The sequence below is a fragment of the Giraffa tippelskirchi genome, chromosome 2, assembly GCF_054371585.1.
Source record: "Giraffa tippelskirchi isolate mGirTip1 chromosome 2, T2T-mGirTip1v1.2.pri, whole genome shotgun sequence".
In the NCBI taxonomy this organism is placed as follows: Eukaryota; Metazoa; Chordata; class Mammalia; order Artiodactyla; family Giraffidae; genus Giraffa; species Giraffa tippelskirchi.
The window spans coordinates 124,117,218-124,124,188 of NC_137276.1; positions in this window are offsets into that span (position 1 = coordinate 124,117,218).

Here is a 6,971-nt window from a genome sequence, read left to right on the forward strand (position 1 = left end):
AACCAGCTTTGCAACAAATGTTAAAGGGACTTATATAGTCAAGAAATACAAGAGAAGAAAAAAGATCTACAAAATCAACCCCAAACAATTAAGAAAATGGCAATAGGAAAATATATATCAATAATTACTTTAAATGTAAATGGATTAAATGCTCCAACCAAAAGACACATACTGGCTGAATGGATACAAAAGCAAGACCCATATATATGCCAACTACAATAACCCACTTCAGACCTCAAGACACATATAGACGGAATGTGAGAGGATGGAAAAATATATTCCATGAATATGGGAAGCAAAAGAAAGCTGGAGTAGCAATCCTCATAGCAGAAAAAATAGACCTTAAAATAAAGATTACAAGAGATAAGGAAGGACACTACATAATGATCAAGGGATCAATCCAAGAGGAAAACATAACAATTGTAAATATCTACGCACTCAACATAGGAGCACCTCAATACATAAGACAAACACTAATAGACATAAAAGGAGGAATTGACAATAAGACAGTAACAGTAGGAGACTTTAACACCCCATTCACACCAATGGACAGATCATCAAAATGAAAATTAATAAGGAAACACAAGTCTTAAATGATACATTAGATGAGATGGATCTCATTGATATCTGCAGGACACTCCATCCAAATGCAGAATACACCTTCTTCTCAAGTGCACATGGAACATTCTCCAGGAATGACCACATCTTGGGTCACAAATCAAACCTCAGTAAATTTAAGAAAATTGAAATTGTTATCAAGCATCTTCTCTGATCAGACCACTATGAGACTAGATACCAATTACAAGAAAAAAACAGTAAGAAACACAAACACATGGAGATTAAACAATATGCTTCTAAATAACCAACAGGTTACTGAAGAAATCAAAAGGGAAATAAAAAAATTTCTAGAAACATGACAATGAAAACATGACAACTCAAAACCTATGGGAGGCAGCGAAAGCAGTTCTAAGAGGGAAGTTTATAGCAATACAATCCTGCCCAAGAAACAAGAAAAACATTAAACAGATAACCTAAATTTACACCTAAAACAACTGGAAAAAGCAAAACAAAACAAACAAACAAAAATTAGTAGAAAGAAACAAATCATAAAGATCTGAGCAGAAATAAATGAAAAAGAAATGAAAAAACCATAGTAAAGATTAATAAAACTAAAAGCTGGTTCTTTGAGAAGATAAACAAAATGACAAACCTTTAGCCAGACTCATCAAGAAAAAAAGAGAAGAATCAAAAATCAACAAAATTAGAAATGAAAAAGGAGAGGTTACAACAGACAATGCAGAAATACAAAGGATTATAAGAGACTATTATGGGCAACAATATGGCAATAAAATAGATAACCTAGAAGAAATGGACAGATTCTTAGAAAAGTTCCATCTTCCAAGACTGAACCAGGAAGAAATATAAATTATGAACAACCCAATTACAAGCACTGAAATTGAAGCTGTGATCAAAAATCTCCCCAAAGACAAAAGCCCAGGACCAGATGGCTTCACAGGAGAATTCTATCAAACATTTATAGACGAGCTAATGCCTATCCTTCTAAAACTCTTTCAAAAAATTTCAGAGTAAGGAACACTTCCAAACTCATTCTATGAGACCACCATCACACTGATACCAAAACCAGACAAAGACAACACACAAAAAAGAAAACTACAGACCAATACCACTGATGAACATGGATGCAAAAATCCTCAAGAACATTTTAACAAACAGAATTCAGCAGCACATCAAAAAGCTCATACACCATGATCAAATTGAGTTTATTCCAGGGATGCCAGGATTCTTCAATATACGCAACTCAATCAATGTGATAGACCATATTAACAAATTGAAATATTAAAACCATATGATGGAGGGCGGGGCTAAGATGGCAGAGGAATAGGACGGGGAGACCACTCTCTCCTCCACAAATTTATCGAAAGAACATCTGAACGCTGACCAAACTTCACAAAACTACTTCTGAAGGCTGGCAGAGGACATCAGGCTTCCACAAAGACAGCGAATTATCTTCAAAAGAGGTAGGAGAAATTATAAAAGATAAAAAGAGAGACAAAAGAGTTAGGGACGGAGACCCGTCCCGGGGAGGGAGTCGTAAAAGAGGAGGAATTTCCAAGCACCAGGAAACCCTCTCACCGGCGGGTGTGGGGGAAGATTTCTTATCTCGGAGGGCAACGTAACTGGGAGGAAAAAATAAATAAAATCCACAGATTACGTGCCTAAAGCAACTCCCAGCAAAGAACCCCAGACGCTCGCATCATCCGCCACCAGCAAGTGGGGGGCTGAACGGAGAGGAGCGGGCGGCACTGCCTAGGGTAAGGACCGGGCCCGAGTGCCCCGAGGGCAATCTGAGGGAGCTAACGTGAGATAGTAACCTAAACTGTGCGACAGCCAGAGAGAGAGAACTATCCCGCGAAAAGCCCAACTCTAAGGCACTGTCGGCCCGCTCACAGAACAAAGGACTGAGCGATACCAGAGGAGAGCTAGCCGGCTGCGGATCGCCCCATCCTCCGCCGGACACAGCGGGCAGGCGGGGCCCGCCAGAGCCGGAAAGGGGCAAACTCGGCCCCAGAGAGGGCACCCCCTACCAAACTGCAAACAGGCTCCCAGTTTCTAAGCAAAGACTGCCTGAGATCCCGGAGGGTCGACAGCCGCCGGGAGAGTTGCAGCCAGAGACCAGCTCCCCAGAACCGACACAAAGCACACCGGAGCCGGGCGCGCCCGTAAACCGAGGCGGGGACAAGGGAGGTGATAAGCCGCACCGCTCCAACAGGGGGGAGCGCGCTCGCCAAACTCCTGGCCGCCTGAGCAGCTCCGATCGGGAACGGCACAAGCCGTGGGCGAAACCGAGTCTGCGCCTTTGTGGAGTAACCGGGAGCCTGAACCTGAGCGGCTTAGACCTGGGAAGTGCACGCATCTCAGGGCCCACTCCCCTGCCCACTCCCCGGCGGAGTAACCTGAAGCCTGAGCAGGGTAGACGGGGAAAGCACACACGCCGTGAGCGGGGGCGAACCCAGTGTGGCCGAGACACTGCGAGCTCACCACACACACGCCAGATTTGCAGTGTTCCTCCCTCCCAACAGCACGATTGAACAAGCGAACCTAAAGAGATCACCTCCACCGCTTTGTTGCAGGGCGGAAATTAGATACTGAAGAGATCTCCAAACAGAAGCCAAATAAACAGAGGGAAGCACTTTGGAAGGGACAGGCCAACAGATTAAAATCCCTGTAGTTAATACCGACTGCATTGAAAAGGACCTATAGATCTTGAAAAGTATAAGCAGGAATAAGGATCTATCTGAAACTGAGCAGATCCCACACTGCTCACAACAGCTCCAGAGAAAGTCCAGGATATATATTTTTTTACTATTATTATTTTTTTTATTTTTATTTTTTTATTTTTTATTTTTTTTAATTAAAAAAATTTTTTTCTCTTCTTTCCTTTTTCTTCAAGTCCTCTATTACACCTTTAACTTTCATTTTCATAACCCACTATTAACTTGCAAAAAAAAAACCCTATTTTTGAAGCAAACTACATACATATGTCTTATACCTTTTGTGTTTTCTTTTTTTAATGTTTTTTTCCTGTTTTACTTTTTTTTTTACTGTTTTACTGTTTTTTTTCTTTTTACACTGTTTCCTTTTTTCTTTTTTTTTATATTGAAGTTTTATAAGAGTCTAACCTCTACTCTAGATTTTTAATCTTTGTTTTACATATTTGATATCAATTTTGTACATTTAAGAACCCAATCTTTAGGACCCATTTTTACTCAGGAGTGTGATCACTGGCCTGATTACTCTCTCCCCCTATTGATGCTCTTTCTTCTCCCCCAGGGAACCCCTATCTCCCACCCTCCTCCTTCTCTTCTCAACCCAAATCTGTGAATCTCTGAGGGTGATCTGGGTACCGGAGAACACTTCAGGCACAGGATACTGCCCAGATCTCTCTCTCCCCTCTTGATTCCTCCCTTCCTACTCATGCTCACCTCTATTACCTTCCTCCCCCCTCTCTATGTATCTCTGTGAACCACTCTGAGGGTTCCAAACTGTGGAGAGCACAGAGGGAAGTGCTTACTGGCTAGATTGCTCTCTCCACATTTGAATTCCCCTCTTCCCCTCCTGGTCACCTCAAACCCACCCCCCCCCACCTCATCTCTCCATGTAACTCAGTGAACCTTTCTGGGTATCCCTCACTGTGGAGAATCTTTTCACCATTAACCTAAAAGTTTTATTATTGAGGCTGTATGGAAGGAGAAGTCTTGAGGCTACTGCAAGAATAAGACTGAAAGCCAGGGGAAACATTAATTAATAAGAGACCATCCAATAGCCTCCATAAATACACTGAAACCAAGCTCCACCCAAGAGCCAATAAGTTCCAGAGCAAGACATACCACGCAAATACTCCAGCAACGCAGGAACATAGGCCTGAGCATCAATATACAGGCTGCCCAGAGGCACACCAAATCCATAGACATCTCAAAAATTAATACTGGTCACTCCATTGCACTCTAGAGAGCAGAAATCCAGCTCCAACCACCAGAACACCGACACAAGCTCCCCCAACCAGGAAGCCTTGACAAGCCACCTGTCCAACCCCAACCACAGTGAGGAACCTCCACAATAAAGAGGAACTTCATACTACCAGAATACAGAAGGGCCACGCCTAACACAGCAATCTAAACAAGATGAAAAGGCAGAGAAATACTCAGCAAGTAAAGGAAAATGAGAAATGCCCACAAAACCAAACAAAAGAGGAGGAGATAGGGAATCTATCTGAAAAAGAATTTAGAATAATGATAATAAAAATGATCCAAAATCTTGAAAGCAAAATGGAGTTACAGATAAATAGCCTGGAGACAAAGATTGAGAAGATGCAAGAAATGTTTATCAAGGACTTAGAAGAAATAAAAAGGAATCAATATAGAATGAATAATGAAATAAAGGAGATAAAAGACACTCTGGAGGGAACCAACAGTATAATAACGGAGGCAGAAGATAGGATAAGTGAGGTAGAAGATAGAATGATGGAAATAAACGAAGCAGAGAGGAAAAAAGAAAAAAGAATCAAAAGAAATGAGGAAAACCTCAGGGACCTCTGGGACAACATGAAACGCCCCAACATTCGAATCATAGGAGTCCCAGAAGAAGAAGATAAAAGGAAAGGCCATGAAAAAATACTCGAGGAGATAATAGTTGAAAATTTCCCTAAAATGAGGAAAGAAATAGTCACAGAAGTCCAAGAAACCCAGAGAGTTCCAAACAGGATAAACCCAAGGCGAAACACCCAAAGACACATATTAATCAAATTAACAAAGATCAAACACAAAGAACAAATATTAAAAGCAGCAAGGGAAAAACAACAAATAACACACAAGGGGATCCCCATAAGGATAACAGCTGATCTTTCAATAGAAACCCTTCAGGCTAGAAGGGAATGGCAGGACATACTTAAAGTAATGAAAGAGAATAATCTACAACCCAGATTACTGTACCCAGCAAGGATCTCATTCAGATATGAAGGAGAATTCAAAAGCTTTACAGACAAGCAAGAGCTGAGGGAATTCAGCACCACCAAACCAGCTCTCCAACAAATGCTAAAGGATCTTCTCTAAACAGGAAACACAGAAAGGATGTTTCAACACGAACTCAAAACAACAAAGTAAATGGCAACGGGATCATACTTATCAATAATTACCTTAAATGTAAATGGGTTGAATGCCCCAACCAAAAGACAAAGGCTTGCTGAATGGATACAAAAACAAGACCCCTATATATGCTGTCTACAAGAGACCCACCTCAAAACTAGGGACACACACAGGCTGAAAGTGAAGGGATGGAAAAACATATTTCATGCAAACGGAGACCAAAAGAAAGCAGGAGTCGCAATACTCATTTCAGATAAAATAGACTTTAAAATAAAGGCTGTGAAAAGGGACAAAGAAGGACACTACATAAAGATCAAAGGATCAATCCAAGAAGAAGACGTAACAATCATAAATATATATGCACCCAACATAGGAGCACCACAATATATAAGGCAAATACTAACAAGTATGAAAGGGGAAATTAACAATAACACAATAATAGTGGGAGACTTTAATACTCCACTCACGCATATGGATAGATCAACTAAACAGAAAAGTAACAAGGAAACACAAACTTTAAATGATACAATAGACAAATTAGATTTAATTGATATTTACAGGACTTTCCACCCCAAAACAATCAATTTTACCTTTTTCTCAAGTGCACATGGAACTTTCTCCAGGATAGATCACATCCTGGGCCATAAATCTAGCCTTGGTAAATTCAAAAATATTGAAATCATCCCAGCCATCTTCTCTGACCACAATGCAGTAAGATTAGACCTCAATTACAGGAAAAAAAACTATTAAAAATTCCAACATATGGAGGCTAAACAACACGCTTCTGAATAACCAACAAATCACAGAAGAAATCAAAAAAGAAATCAAATTATGCATAGAAACGAATGAAAATGAAAACACAACAACCCAAAACCTATGGGACACTGTAAAAGCAATACCAAGGGGAAGGTTCATAGCAATACAGGCGTACCTCAAGAAACAAGAAAAAAATCAAATAAATCAACTAACTCTACACCTAAAGCAACTAGAGAAGGAAGAAATGAAAAACCCCAGGGTCAGTAGAAGGAAAGAAATCTTAAAAATTAGGGCAGAAATAAATGCAAAAGAAACAAAAGAGACCATAGCAAAAATCAACAAAACTAAAAGCTGGTTTTTCGAGAAGATAAACAAAATTGACAAGCCATTAGCCAGACTCATCAAGAAACAAAGGGAGAAGAATCAGATCAACAAAATTAGAAATGAAAATGGAGAGATCACAACAGACTCCACAGAAATACAAAGGATCATAAGAGACTACTACCAACAGCTATATGCCAATAAAATGGACAACTTGGAAGAAATGGACAA